The 15,530-nt window shown below is 45.0% G+C and overlaps 2 protein-coding genes across 12 annotated transcripts in view; one reads left to right on the top strand and one right to left on the bottom strand.

Moving 5' to 3' along the window:
- Positions 1-2,224, bottom strand: part of cep350 (centrosomal protein 350) — a 28,625-nt gene extending 26,401 nt beyond the window's left edge. For all 5 annotated transcript variants that reach the window (XM_062563244.1, XM_037468915.2, XM_062563243.1 and 2 more), the window contains exon 1: positions 1,840-2,224. The gene's annotated coding sequence lies outside the window, so the exon portion shown is untranslated. The remainder of the gene's footprint in view (positions 1-1,839) is intronic.
- A 993-nt stretch (positions 2,225-3,217) lies between these two features.
- Positions 3,218-15,530, top strand: part of LOC119216279 (voltage-dependent R-type calcium channel subunit alpha-1E) — a 77,777-nt gene continuing 65,464 nt past the window's right edge. For 6 of the 7 annotated variants that reach the window (XR_009956683.1, XM_062563238.1, XM_062563237.1 and 3 more), the window contains exon 1: positions 3,218-3,317. The gene's annotated coding sequence lies outside the window, so the exon portion shown is untranslated. Of the gene's footprint in view, positions 3,318-4,346; positions 4,418-15,530 lie in introns of all 7 variants that reach the window. The other variant, XM_062563239.1, reaches the window with a different exon arrangement.

Consider the following 15,530-nt stretch of genomic DNA (forward strand, 5'->3'; position numbering starts at 1 on the left):
AGTAGCGTAAAGAAAAAAAAACCTAAAGAAACAAGACTTGGAGAAGTGTATAACAAAATTTGCTTTGCCTATTGTAACACAAACACCTAGTACGACAGCAGACTGATGTCAGCTCGCCATATGAAACCGGTTCTACAACCGCAAATTCCTCTGAAGATTTCCATGTCGAAAGGTAGGTGGAACAATAGTCTGTCACATGACAGCAATAACATGTCTACTTCAAGCACCCGTTCAGGTGGTGTACAGATGTCTGGTCTTACATGTTTACATATTTACTTGTTTGGTTTTGCAACTTTAATTAGTTAACAGAACTGTGGGTTAATACGCAAAATCTAGCCTAGGTCCTTGGTGTTTCATAAACCTAATGAGTCAACAGTAGGGCCTTAGAAGTCATGCTTTTTATTCATAACGTGACACTGCCGGGGGGGAATGTTGACAGAGCAAGGAGGAGGAAAATTATATTAACAGATTTGGTTTAAACAGTGATGACTGTGACTCAAATAATGAATTGTGTATTTGTGTATTTTCTGGTATTTTAATCCAAATTGGACAGAATCTATGGTTTAATGGACAATAGCAGCTGAAACTACATTTCTTTGGACGGATGTTAGACAGTGATATATAGACCAGAGAATATGCTCAGGTTGTCCTCTTATGGAGAGAAGCTGGTTAGCTACTTTTAGCAGACGTTGGGACTGAATAACGCACGCAAGCATTACATGAAAACCGATCCATCGAATAATGCCATTTGCAGCTCATAACCCTCGTTTACTTTACGTATTTTGAAAGTGAACAAAACCATCAATGGGAAGTGGAACGAGGACGAGGTCAGGTGAACTTTAGGTGACAAACTAAATATTTCCCCAACTAAGTGTGATTTCCACTAAAACGACCGAACCCAAGTAAAACTAAAGATGAAAGCCATATTTTCTGCTTCGCTTACCGAAGTGTCGACCCGGCGTGGAAGCCTCCGGGTGGCCTCTGCACCACGAACGCACACATGCAAGGACCATGTTGCAATATAGCTTCCGACCACTGACGTCATTACTGTGCAAAACGACTTCTTTACAAGCGCACTTCCGTTTGCCAAGGAACAAATGACGTGCCATCTTTGACTTTACATGGTGTGTATTGACTAACTTTAATCACAAGCACTCCGTCAATGGTGTTAGTATTACTCCGTATTCCATTTAGCGACTTCATATATTCTACGATATTCAGTAATACATCGAGAGCCTGAAATAAGTGGGTTTACACTTATAACGTTAGTAGCTTAACCTACATACTTACTGTGCAACAATTATTCAAATGCCTGCTGTCGTTGGTGTTGACATCGGCGTTGTTATCTATCGTTGGAACAATTTAACCAACGTAACGTGAGTAAACTGTTACATCAATACTAAGTTAAACAGTAACTGGTGGTCATCGAATAACTCCACACGTCACAGTGCACAAAATAACTGTGCCAAAGCTACGGCTGAAAGAAACACCCTATCCGGGAATTTCTCCCAGCTACACTCGAAACCAATACTTCGTTACGCTACTTCCCAGGGTGAATTTACAACAACGGCATTAATGTTTTATAACTATCAAATAAATGATTTAAACGTCGTGAAGTTCGCAACAACCGTGTTTTTGGTATATAACGTTAGTACAATCGTTGGCAGTCCAAACATTAAGGTCTGCAACTCAGTCTCCGATCTGACTTGAAGACTAATTTGTGAAAGTCCAGTGAATAGTCGGGGCCGCTAACTCGAGAGAGTTGACGTTAATTCGAGCTGACAGGAAAGTCGTGAATTAACTCAGTTGGTCAGCTATTTTGAGAGACATTACACATACCTTTAGGGAAACAATCCAACGTGTCTAGATGTCCAAATTCATCCTGACATCTCAATAATGAAGAAATCCTTACTTCTCCGGACTTCTTCCTCAGTTTCGCCCAGCTGTCTGTTTGCTAACGTTAGCGTTAGCCAGCTAACGTTAGCAAACCAATGTTAGCTAGTAGTTGTGCCGACTAAGCTAGCAACTTTTCCTAGCGACATGCACCCATTGTTGTTTTCTCAGTGTTCGCCAGGGCCTCCGAATATCCAGGTCAGCTGTGAGATTCCTAGGATGAAATGTAGCTAGCCGCCTTTGGGGTTGGCTTTCCCGGGTTACTATGTTGATGTTTCACAACAGCGAAAACTAGGGTATCCAAGACGGGTAAGTAACAGACACCGAACTATCGCGAGATTTGGACCATGTCTAAAGATCGGTAAGCCCCACCTAGTTCGCGCGCGCGCGCGGACACACATATACACACACACACACACACACTGGCAAATCAGCTCAATATCTAAGCAAATCCACATTTCAGGAAGTAATTTCAAAAAACGGTTTGATAAACGGTGTTAAATAATTAGGGACAAGTATACAATTAAATACAACACAATAGTAAAACAATTGAGTATTATTACAAAATAAAATACTTTTACAATTTTGCATCATCTGTCCTGAAATTAGTCTTTTGATTTTACTTTCTTAACCGTCAAAGTGAAAAAAGCTGTAAATGCATGCAATCTTTAGTTAGGGCCGAAAAAAAGCGTTTTGCTGCCATCAATACAACTTGTGTGTATTTAGTGCCACCGAGCGGCATGAGTGTGTTTCACATGCATAGGTTCACTACCGCATCGAGTCCCCTTGAGACTTTGCACTCATTCACAAAACAAGAATTAGTCCACTAACCCAGAGTTCGGTTCATTTGATGGATTTTTCCTCACAGGATTATTGCTTCATTTTTTTTCATTGGGCGGCTTTTTATTGAGGCTCGAGGGGCGGGTTCCCCTTTTACTGGTCCCTACGGCAACAAATGGATGATATAGTTTCGATGACAGCATTTGTGCACCACTGTTTAACAGGCGAGTCATAAATACATAAACTGCAGTGCAGCCTGTTAAAACCACGAAACCATCAGATTGGTGTTTCCACGTTGTGTTTGCTCGTAGGAGCATGCAGCAGGCAACAGGTTACCCGTGGGCTACTTTGCCGATCACGACAACGCGCACACGCATAAGTTACATGAACGAATCTGTCATGCGATAGCGGTCCTAAATGTATATCTGCGGGTCTTTTCAATGATAGGTACTCCAATTCCCCTGCCTCCCATTCGCTAAACCTGGAAGCGTCTCTCTCTCTCTCTCTCTCTCTCTCTCTCTCTCTCTCAGTACAGGCAGGGGACAGTACGTCGGACGTTGTCGTACACAGTATTTTTCCGGCAATTTATTTTTTATTTTTTTGTGGAAAGATGAACAATATGGAGAGGAATTCTCTCGTTTTAGGTAAGACATTTTACGTATTTCTAAATCCAACCAGATTTTATAAAAACAAAATAGGAGTAGAAAGGAGCTAAGCTTATAGCAACAACTATGCATCTTCTATATATATGGATGGTATATTGTAGCATCCAAATAACCAGGGTGCAAAAGCCATAAGGAGTAATACCTTCATTGATAATACTGATTATTGAAAAGATGAATGACCAGAAACACAGCAGTCCGCATAACAAATTATCTTTTCATACATCAACAGTCGTCTTTCTCTGTTTGAATTAAACATTTTTGAGAACCCTTTGTGTCTCAGACCCTTTTTTAATAAAATGTAAAAAGTCCTTACATTTTTTAAACTCCATTTTATTCTTAATAACCCTACACAACAGTTACAGAGCAATAATCTCTATTCACATAGACATGTGCAACAGGCGGAGACAGGACACTTAATCACCAAGGTCATGCTGAAACAAGAAGATCACATCTTCATAATCAGAGCAGGTGTCGGTTCGAGGGCCATGCGGAGCAGATCTGAATTAGCTTCTGCATATTTCAGAATGGGCCCAGATACTGATGAAGCATTCAAGGGCAGGAGAAGAAATTTCTTCCTTGATCTATATCAGATGTTGGGAAAGGCAGTAATCGTTACTCCAAGGAGGGAGGAATTAATTAAAGATGAGAAAATCAAGACTACGTTTGCTCCAATTAATTAAAAGGATGCGCGTGTCTGACAAGTTGTTAATGAGGTTTGAGAAAACTGTTACTACTTCCTTGTGAAATCAATCTGCCATCACGTCTTTTTATTCTCTGTCCTCGTGCTTCATCAAATGATCTCTTACTTCATCATCTTCTGCAACAACAAAAAAAAAATGGATTCTTAGTGATGTATTTAGATAAACAAATCCATCAGAAGCGCCACAGCCTGTTTTCTCGGGTCATGGGAGGTTGACACTAAAGGAAGAGGCAGTTTGAATAATCAATGTTTGGATGATAGGCTGCTGGAGGCAGTCGTCTTCATCGCTTCACAATCTCTCTTTTTAGGTGCAGCCGTAAAAAACTGCAGTCATGCAACCTCCGACAACAGCTAGTTATACCGCTCAGTGGTTTGATAGGTACGTCATCAGCTTCGTTCTAACATTAATCACATGATCTTATGAAAAAGGGTTCTCCGGAGAGACTTGTTCATTATTTCATCACATTAACAGTTGTCACTTTCCACCCCCCCCCCCGATACAAATTTATATCCTACTTTTCATTTTCTTTGTTAATCTTCTCGCTTCGAAAGCTCACATTGTTCTGCTTAAATAACACCAGTCCAGTCTGTCAAATTGCAAATTGGTTTTCATGGGGTACAAATGAGGGCTTCTGCTCAGCAGTCAAACAGAAACTCTCAAACTGTAACAAGCTTTATTTTTCTTGTCTCACCCGCAATGCACTAATTGTGATTTTTTCATTAGCTAAGATGATTGAACGTATCTTTTACCACCTCAAGTTGCAACTAAATCCATGTTTTAGCAGCCACATGCAGTGTTTCAGTTAAACTGTTGGTAAATACACAAAGCATTGACAGCATACTGTCCAGAATGCTTATTTCAGAAAACAACCCACTTACAGCTTCAGAACATTGGCTTCCTGTTGAGCTTGACAACAAACCTAGGTAATGAGAGCAACAGTTTGCAGCTGCTTTCCACAGTAATCGGTGTGCAGTAGCAAAGACGAATAAATATATGCATGTCTTTTTTACAGAGCAGGGAAAATCTGTCACCTTTCATTTATATGTTTTCAAATAGTGTTTTTTGCTCTCTTCTGCCATGTGGATGATTTTGGCAACGATTTAAATCTTAAGGGCCTTACCGCTGTGAAATCCGTTTGAAAAACAATATTACGCTGTAATAATATGTGTGTTCATGGCATTCTACCATTTTACCTGCTGTAATGTAACAATATTACATCATTCATTAAGACCTATAAGCCATTTCCCCCCCTAAATGTTGTGCTCTTCCAAGTCCATCGCACAGAATCCAATCACTTCTGGGGTAGTGTCCCATTAGATTTAATGGTTTGGTATGTATATTAATATAGTATTCAATTTGACTTGCATCAAAGTGAGACTGTTGACATGCACAACACAAGTACAATAAAATCTGCAGTTGTTGGAGACCATTCTCAGCCTCCCTGTTCACCGAACATCTAAACGTTACCAAAACTTTATGATACAGTTCTATCCCAACACTGAGGAAATGCATCATTTAGCAGCCTTTTGCTCCCCATGAGGCTACTTTTCCTTCCAGTGATTGGACCATAACAGTGTGGTGGTCCTATTAGTTGTGTTGATCATTACTCATCTCATGTGTCAGGGATGTTGTGTAATGGTCTTTTGCAGAAGGTCATCACAGCGGTAGGATCCCTTTGAGAGGCGTCTGTCAGGGTGTTCCTGGCTGCAGTTAAAGACAAAAAGACTTGTCTGCCGTGTAAATTAAAGAGGAAAATGAGCACAAGGAGCTGACAAACTCTTACATCTAATCCCAAATAACAGGAATTCAAATGTACTGTTTTATAACGTTCCTTAGGGAGTACATTTCCAATACAAAGCAAAATGTGAGAAATCTAAATTTTACTCTGAAGGAGCCCATCGAGTCAAAGTGGATCCAACATTTTGACTTCGACAGCCTGTTTAATGTCTTTGTTTGCTCACTGGAATAGAAAGTTGTGGATTGGGTATGTAGATGTGGCCTCTGCCTGATGCGCTCTGTATAAGAGTAATCTAAAGTGTGAGAGAATATAGGACTTATCATCGAGAGGGTTCACATACTCTGTATGTGTCTGGGCTACAATAGTAATGATCTGTCATGTTACATCTTTCTTTCCTTCGTGGATGAGCTGTCGGTTCTTCTCATGTTGCCAAACCACAACTCGGGACCAAACTCAACTTTGAGATGGTCATATGAGTGAGTAGAATATTATTCCCATGTTCCCACCGCATTGTGCCGGAGGACTTCTAAATATGTCTATCACATCTATACATGCATCACACAAAAAGATGCGTATTTAGCCCTTTTTGCAACATCTGTTTTAATGTGTCATCTTATTGCCATATTTCTCCATCTTTAACTGTAGCACGAAGAAGCACATTTAGGAAACAATATTAGTTTTGAAGGGAAGAAACGCATCAGGGCACATCTGTATGACCGCCATGATTGGATTTCTGGCACGGATTCTCATTTTTCAATTCTCCTTTTGGACTATTCGAGCTGTCCCCAAGATTTCTCAACGTTGCCGTTGAATCACCCTTCCATTCACGAGGGCACATGACGGTTATTTTCAGGCTGGCTCAAATGCATGCAAGATTCCACTTCAAACGGCCATTAGAGCGGCTCCGCGGCGACATGAGACTCTGTGACACATGTTTGGCCTCTCACCGGGCTTAGGGGAGGATGTGGTGGAAATCCGACGCGTAGTCAGGGCGGGGGTGTGTGTGTGTGTGTGTGTGTGTGTGGTCGTTGTGGGCAGCAGGTGTGAGAAGGTTCCCCGCCTGCCAGGGCCTCTCGTTCCCTCCTCATTAGTAACCTCGTAGACACCTGGCTGTCAAACAATCTGGAACGGCAAAAAAAAAGTGACCCAGCCCCTGTGACGTTGCGGTTCGGCTTTTCATGAGGACTCACATTCTTTTGTCTGCTTGAGTTCTGATCAAAGTCAGAAGCTTAACGCACATTTGGTACGTTGTGAATCATTTTGGGTAATGGCAGCACGAAAGGCTGATCAACATCTAACCTCTAATAAGCTAATTAGGATGATTATATCCAACCACGGTCAACGTTCCTGGCAGCTTGGTTTTGATAATTGTGTGGGTCAACCACAGCCGAGCGCACGGGAAACGGTGACGTTTTAGTCGTTGCATTAAGGTGTTTTTTAGGGTCTATTTTTGGACCGTCGCTGGACCAATGGGTTGGGACAATTGTCTAAGAAAAGAAGATTAAAATGAAGATTTTTTTTAATGAAATGTCAGCATTTATCTTATTTGTTTCTTCCTCCTCATTCCTGGTCACAAAACACTGTTTGCACTTGTGTGTATTTTTTTTTTCATGTCGATATTAAAGGAATAGACGTAAGGAGAATAAACTGAAATATCAAGATATAAAACATCACGTAAGGGATGGTTTTGAGTCTCTTCTGGGGATCTCACAAGCAGATGGTAGATGATGAAACGAGTCAGTTGAGTGCTTCAGTATTGAATATACTGTATGCTATGTATACATAAACACTGTCTAGATGACCTTTACTTAAATGCAACATGGATGAGACGGTTGCACTCGTTTTTTACAAATAGAAACTGTACTAACTCGAAGAGCAGCTTTGCCTTTCTGGCAACTTACAATTGATGTTTATTGTCTTATACTTTCATGGAAACATCAATGTCTTTTTCCATTTTAGCAGCTTTCCTCTTCTAAAAAGGGCCTATTTGTCATTCAACCCATTACTAACCATATTTGTCGAAAAACAAAGGTTTTGATGTTTTTACCAGCCTATTTTATTACTATTGATCATGGGCATCGCTACAGTCTAAGTCAATTTATTTAGCCTTTGTTGTATTTTCCTGTGACTGGTGCCTTTCTGGGGGTTTAGCAACCAGATTCGACTGTTTTGTACTCAAACACCCCTATACGTCAGCCGAATTGTCTTGGCGTTGGTGTTCAGAGGCAGCCAGTTTGAAAACATAATTTGCAAAATGGATTTGTTCAGCACCAGATCAATGATAGTTTCTGTGCCATTTCTCACAAAAAACCTCCCCCTAATGGGAACCGAGTCAATGGGAAGTTTCATTCATTTCTATATATTTCACTGGCCGTCTCTGAATTTGAGTCTTATGGACATTATTTTTCAGCTCTCGGGTAAAGCTAAGGATAGAAAAAAGGGGACTGGACTTAAAAGGTGAGGGTGGAAGCAATGAACAACAAAGGTAATCAGAAACCCTCAGATTGTTTTTCCTTTAAAGAATAAAATACAATCGAAAGGAAGACCAGTGGCTTCGCTGGTTCTGCACCTGCATTTCATTGCATTTCAACTTGTCGAAGAAGTGGTCTTCCTGCAGTAATGGAGTTTTAAATACTTCTTCATATACATATTGAATCTCCTAGTTTCTCTTACGTTATTATGCCTTTCATACGTTAAATTAGCTACCAATAGTTGGAGACTTAATTGAAGTATGATATTTTCATTGTAATTAGTTTTGAAGCGTAAGTGCATCGGTGCTGATGTTGCTATCTTTTCCAAACAGTTGCACAGCAATAATTGTCAATCATACATATGCAAATGATATATGCAAAATGAGTTAAAATAGGAAAGACTATAATGTTTACGTGTGATCTCACACAAAATCCATTCCTTATGGTCACCACCAGTTCGCCTGTTTGTGGAACATTAGTCAGCACTAAAGATTCATTTGCAGATTCTTTGCCATGTTTATCATTTATTCCAATGATTTATCCGCCCCCCCCTCCGCCTCCCCCAGCCCACACACCCATTTGATCTCATTTTCTTCCTCCATGAATAATTAATCAAATTGTTGCTGGTTCGTTTGGTGCTCACAAACAAGTCTAAACAAAATCTCTCATTTCAACCTGTGTTCTTGTCATGTCCAGAAAAAGATGTTAGTTAGGTTGTCTCGTGTCCGTCTCGTGAGTTCCTGTTTTATTTTGGAAAATGAACCTTCCCCTTGTTTCAGGCAACTTTCCCCTTCCTCTTGTGTCGGTGTGATTGCCGCCCCTCCCCTGATTGTCTCCACCTGTGCACTTCCCCTGTGTGTGTATATATTGTCTGAGTCCCCCTCTGTCCTGTGCCAGTTCGTCTTGTCCCAAGCCACCGTGCCAGCGTTACGTAGGTCCACAGTCTTGCCTCGTTTTTTTTGTCGACACCTTAATTGAGCCTGCTTTCAGTTTTTGTCTCTAGATCGGTTTTTCCTCGCCCACGAGTGATTTTTATTTCAGCGGCCATGCCCTGCCCTTTTGTTAATAAACTTTGATTCTTTTTTCGCACCACGTTGTGAGAGTCGTGCATTTGGGTTCCCGTCCACCGTCCGGTCGTGACAGAACGAACTGGCCAGCATGAACCCAGCGGACTCGGATAACCTAAAGGCAGCCATTGGCGCTCAAGGTAACCGCCTTAAGCAGCAGGAGGACCAATTGTCCGCCCTGCAACATGGAGTGGAAGGGCTGGCAAGCGGGCAGGAGGACTTCAAGGCCGCCATGACGACCCAGGTGAATCTCCTATCTAACCAGATTCATCAGATGCTCACCCATCTGAACCAAGCACCATCAGCCTCGCCCGTGCTGGCGGCTGCCGACGCACCACCAGCTCCAGCTCCCCACAGTCAGGCAATTCGCCTTGCCCCACCCGAGAAGTTCTCCGGCGAGCCTGGGGAATGCAAGTCCTTCATAGTTAACTGTGAAATGCACTATGAACAATTGCCCTCAGCCTTCCCCACAGAAAGGTCCAAGGTGGCATTTATGATTTCCCATCTCACGGGGAGAGCGAAAGTATGGGCAACCACGGAATGGTCCAGAGCTTCACCAAGCTGCCAATCACTCGCTCGGTTCACCGAGACATTGAGGAGGGTGTTTGACCCCACGACATCCGGCAGAGAGACAGCCCGGGAGCTGAACGCTATCCGCCAAGGTATGGACTCTGTCTCAGACTATGCCATCCGCTTCCGCACACTAGCAGCAGATAGCGGATGGAATGCCACGGCATTGTATGATGCATTCATCTCAGGACTCTCGGATCCCATCCAAGACCTGTTAGTCCCCCTTGATTTGCCTGAGGACCTCGACGCAGTCATCGCATTGGCTGTTAGGACAGACCATCGTTTGAAGACACGAATGCAGGACCGAGGTCTCCCTCCAACAAACTCAAGGGTCGTTTCCCCCCTACCGTCGCCGGACCAGTGGAGAGCTGTCTCTTCGCGTGATCCAGAGGAGCCCATGCAGCTGGGACAGGCTCGTTTGTCCGCTGAGGAACGACGACGCCGCCTGCAGGAAGGCAGGTGTTTCTACTGCGGGGAACAAGGACACCTAGTGGTAGGGTGTCCGGCGAGGAGGACAACCCACCAGGGGAAGAAGAGTCCCCTGTCGAACCGCTTCGCCTCATCGGGCAGTTCCTCCCGCTCCCTGATGAGGATCCAGGTAAGCCACCATGACACCACAGTTTCAATAGGAGTACTGGTTGACTCTGGGGCTGATGAAAGCCTCATGGACTGGGGTTTTGCCAACCAAATGGGAGTTAGGTCAGCTCCCTTGAACCAGCCGTTGAAAGCCAGCGCCTTAGATGGCAGCTTTATTTTTAATGTAACACATGTGACTGAACCTGTGGCTATACGCATCGGGGACCACCACGAACTAGTGACGTTTCATCTGTTCCACTCGGCCCAACACCCCCTGATTTTGGGGTTCCCCTGGCTCAAAAAACACAACCCCCACATTGACTGGTGCTCTGGGAGGATCATAAGCTGGGGAGGGAAGCGGGGGGGGCTAGACAGGGTTCCTGGCCAAGAAGTGGAGATTGGAGTCATTGGGGACCTTGTGTCGGCTTCAGCTCCGACCCACACACACAACTTGCGTGAGGTGACCTCCGTTCCCAGTTGTTATCACGATCTTGAGGAGGTGTTTAGCAAGAGTAAGGCCACTTCCCTACCACCCCATCGTCCTTATGACTGTCCCATTGACCTTATCCCGGGTGCGCCCATTCCGAAGGGGAGACTTTATTCCATCTCCGGCCCTGAGAAAGTAGCCATGACCGAATACATCGAGGCTTCATTAAAAGCAGGACTCATACGCCCCTCTTCGTCTCCAGCAGGAGCAGGATTCTTTTTTGTGGGGAAGAAGGATGGTTCCCTGAGACCCTGCATTGACTATGGACCATTAAACGACATTACTATCAAGAATCGATACCCCCTGCCCCTCATGTCATCGGCCTTTGAACAACTGCAACAAGCCAGAATCTTCACCAAACTAGACTTGCGCAATGCTTATCATCTCGTCCGTATTAGAGAGGGCGATGAGTGGAAGACCGGCTTTAACACCCCCTCGGGCCATTACGAATACCTCGTGATGCCATTTGGCCTGACCAATGCCCCGGCCGTATTTCAGGCGTTGATAAACGATGTTCTTAGGGAGTTCCTTAATCAGTTTGTATTCGTCTACTTAGATGACATTTTGATTTTCTCCCCTGACCGAGACACTCATGTTCGCCATGTTCGGCAGGTTCTCCAGCGTCTGCTGGAGAACCATCTTTATGTCAAAGCAGAAAAGAGTGAATTCCATGCCAACGTTGTGTCCTTCCTGGGCTTTGTCATAGCCCCTGGAAAGATACAAATGGATCCGGCTAAAGTCAGCGCTGTGGCCCAGTGGCCTACACCTGATAACCGTAAGAAGGTTCAGCAATTCCTGGGTTTTGCGAACTTTTACAGACGGTTTATCAGAAACTTCAGCGCCATAGCATCTCCCCTCCATGTTCTCACCTCTCCCCAAGCCCCGTTTCTATGGTCTCCCCAAGCAGAGGTGGCTTTCACCCGACTCAAGGAGATGTTCACCACGGCCCCCATCCTCACGGTTCCAGATCCCAGCCGACAGTTTGTGGTGGAGGTGGATGCCTCCAACGACGGTGTGGGGGCGGTCCTATCTCAACGATCGACAGGAGACCACAAACTACATCCATGCGCCTTCCTGTCCAGAAAACTTTCACCGGCGGAGCGGAATTACGATGTTGGTAATCGTGAGTTGCTCGCGGTAAAGCTGGCATTGGAGGAGTGGAGACATTGGCTGGAGGGGGCCCAACACCCGTTTATTGTCTGGACTGACCATAAAAATCTTGAGTACATCCGCAAGGCCAAGCGTTTGAACTCTCGCCAAGCCAGATGGACTCTGTTCTTTAACCGCTTTAACTTTGTTTTATCCTACAGGCCGGGGTCCCAGAACACCAAGCCGGACGCCCTGTCTCGTCTGTTCAACCCCGAGCCCACTGCCAAGAAACCAGAACCAATGCTGCCACCGCACCGTGTGGTAGGAGCGGTAACATGGCAGATAGAATCAGAGGTGAAGCGGGCTAATGGTGAGAACCCTACACCTAGTGGTTGTCCAGTTAATCGCCTGTTTGTTCCGGCAACTATGCGCCCACAGGTGATTCATTGGGCTCACACCTCAAAGCTCACCTGCCATCCAGGGATCAGGAGAACCATATATGCCATCAGACAAAGGTTCTGGTGGCCCGCCATGGAACGCGAGGTCCGGGAGTATGTTGGTGCGTGCCCCGTCTGTGCCAGGAACAAGACCTCCTCCCAGGCACGCACAGGGCTGCTGCAACCGCTCCCGGTGCCCAGTCGACCCTGGGCTGAGATTTCGCTGGACTTCGTCACTGGTCTCCCGCTCTCTCAAGGTAACACCACTGTCCTCACAGTGGTGGATCGATTCTCAAAGATGGTTCATTTCATAGCCCTACCTAAACTTCCGTCAGCCAAGGAGACTGCCGAAACCATGCTCAACCACGTTTTTCGCATTCATGGGTTTCCGAGGGACGTGGTGTCAGACCGGGGGCCCCAATTCGTATCCCGTTTTTGGACTGAATTCTGCAAACTGATCGGGGCCACGGTCAGTCTCACGTCCGGATACCACCCAGAGGCCAATGGACAGGCTGAGCGCCTGAACCAAGCATTGGAAACGAGTCTTCGTTGCCTGGTATCCCAGAAGCCGTCATCCTGGAGCAAACACCTAACCTGGGTGGAATACGCCCATAACACGCTCCCCACAGCAGCCACGGGGCTGACCCCCTTCCAGTGCGCCTTCGGCTACCAACCGCCTCTGTTTCTAGATACTGAGAAGGAGGTCGTCGTCCCTTCCGCCCATGCCATGGTCCGGCGTTGCCGCCGAATCTGGGCAGCTGCCCGCAGCATCCTCCTTCGCAGCGCGGCGCGCATGAAGAAGGTCGCTGATCGGAGGCGCCAGCCAGCTCCGACATACCAGCCGGGCCAGAAAGTCTGGCTCTCCACACGGGACCTGCCACTCCATGTTGCCTCCCGGAAGCTAGCTCCTAGGTTTGTGGGTCCGTTTCCCGTGTCAAAAGTGATTAACCCTGTCTCTGTTCGTCTGCGCCTTCCCAGATCCCTTAGGGTGCACCCTACTTTTCACGTGGGGAAGCTGAAACCAGTTAGAGAGAGCCCTATGGTGCCCGGAGCCGCAACTCCGCCACTTCCCCGGATGGTGGATGGGGGACCGGTCTACCCAGTGAAGCGACTCTTGGGCGTACGCAAACGCGGAAGGGGACACCAATACTTGGTGGACTGGAAGGGCTATGGTCCGGAGCACCGTTCCTGGGTCCGGTCCAGCTTTATCATGGATCCGGCACTCATCAGGGACTTCAACAACCGCAAAAGTCCGTCAGGAGCCGTCCCTAAAGGGGGGGGTACTGTCATGTCCAGAAAAAGATGTTAGTTAGGTTGTCTCGTGTCCGTCTCGTGAGTTCCTGTTTTATTTTGGAAAATGAACCTTCCCCTTGTTTCAGGCAACTTTCCCCTTCCTCTTGTGTCGGTGTGATTGCCGCCCCTCCCCTGATTGTCTCCACCTGTGCACTTCCCCTGTGTGTGTATATATTGTCTGAGTCCCCCTCTGTCCTGTGCCAGTTCGTCTTGTCCCAAGCCACCGTGCCAGCGTTACGTAGGTCCACAGTCTTGCCTCGTTTTTTTTGTCGACACCTTAATTGAGCCTGCTTTCAGTTTTTGTCTCTAGATCGGTTTTTCCTCGCCCACGAGTGATTTTTATTTCAGCGGCCATGCCCTGCCCTTTTGTTAATAAACTTTGATTCTTTTTTCGCACCACGTTGTGAGAGTCGTGCATTTGGGTTCCCGTCCACCGTCCGGTCGTGACAGTTCTGCTGTTTTTCATCATACGGCATCTCGTCTACTTTAGTAAGAGATGTCAGCAAATCAAGCAGGGTTTTCTTTTCTAACTTTGTGTAAAAATGTTGTTGTGTGGAGGTGTCTGCCGTGCTAAAAATCAAGGAGCTGAAGCTTTCTTGCCCCATTTAAACCACATCATCAACTCAGGAGTGCTTCTCATCGTCAGTGCCCCATTTATACCATTTCGTCCACTTATTGACAGCATCTAATTAATTGCTCTCAATGCGCTGAAGCAGTCTGATGAATTCTATGCTGATGCTCGTGACTGTTAAATGGCTTTCATCCGTTCATCTCACTTGCTCTTCACAACTATACAGCATACTCTTTAACGGCTTGATATTTTCCACTGCACAATTTATTTAGAACCATTTTTCTGCGGGGGACCATAAATCCAGAGATCTGTCATTCTGGTAACTAAATTGGTAGCGAAGGCTGAGGCTTTAACCGCATGACAGGCTAGAGTATGTATTGAATGTCTTGCCGAGCAAGTACCCCAAACTAAAATTAAGGAAAAGATGGGTTGAAAAAAGAACTCCCTCTTAAATGTGCGCCTTGTTATTGCACTTTTAAGCATTGCACTAACAATATTATATAATTTTGCAAGTTACATTACAGATATCTAATCATTTTTTATGCTCTGAGAACGGGTAATGTTTTAAAGTGGCTGAAGGAATTGAGAGCTTTTGGGCCATTGGCCAATTGCCTAGCTGATCAAATTCATATTTGCCCAAAAGCTGAGTCATTTCAGATGATCTATCATCCAAACACAAGCTGGATGATGGAAATGATGTTGCTATATAAAAAAAAAATCTGCAGGGGTGGAATGCCATCTGATCATTTAATCCAGCTATCTGTATTTGTCTCGTTGCACTGATTTACAATAAGCCAGAAGTGAGTGTGATTTTTCCTAGGCGGTGTTAGAAGTCACCTACTTGAAATTACTCAGTATTCAAACTGCATCTTCAAAATTGTTCCAGATGTGGCAAACCAAATAAAATTCGTGCTCTTTTGTGGCGTTTCGGGTGGGACACAGAATAGCAAATTAGAGACGCTGTGTGGATTTTGCATGGTTGCATGCGGGTGGGTGTGCATATAATGAGAAGATGTCTACATGAAAGTTAAGCTGGTGTAGTTACTAGAAAACCAACTAAACAAAACAACCTTCAGTCTATTTGTCATTCGCTTTTGAGACGGCCTTCAGTTTGTCCCTTTTCTTATCAACTCTCTCCTGTCTAATAAAACATCCAAACAAAATGTTTTGTGAGTGTTTGATATCTAATTAA

Source organism: Pungitius pungitius, chromosome 7, assembly GCF_949316345.1.
Source record: "Pungitius pungitius chromosome 7, fPunPun2.1, whole genome shotgun sequence".
NCBI lineage: Eukaryota > Metazoa > Chordata > Actinopteri > Perciformes > Gasterosteidae > Pungitius > Pungitius pungitius.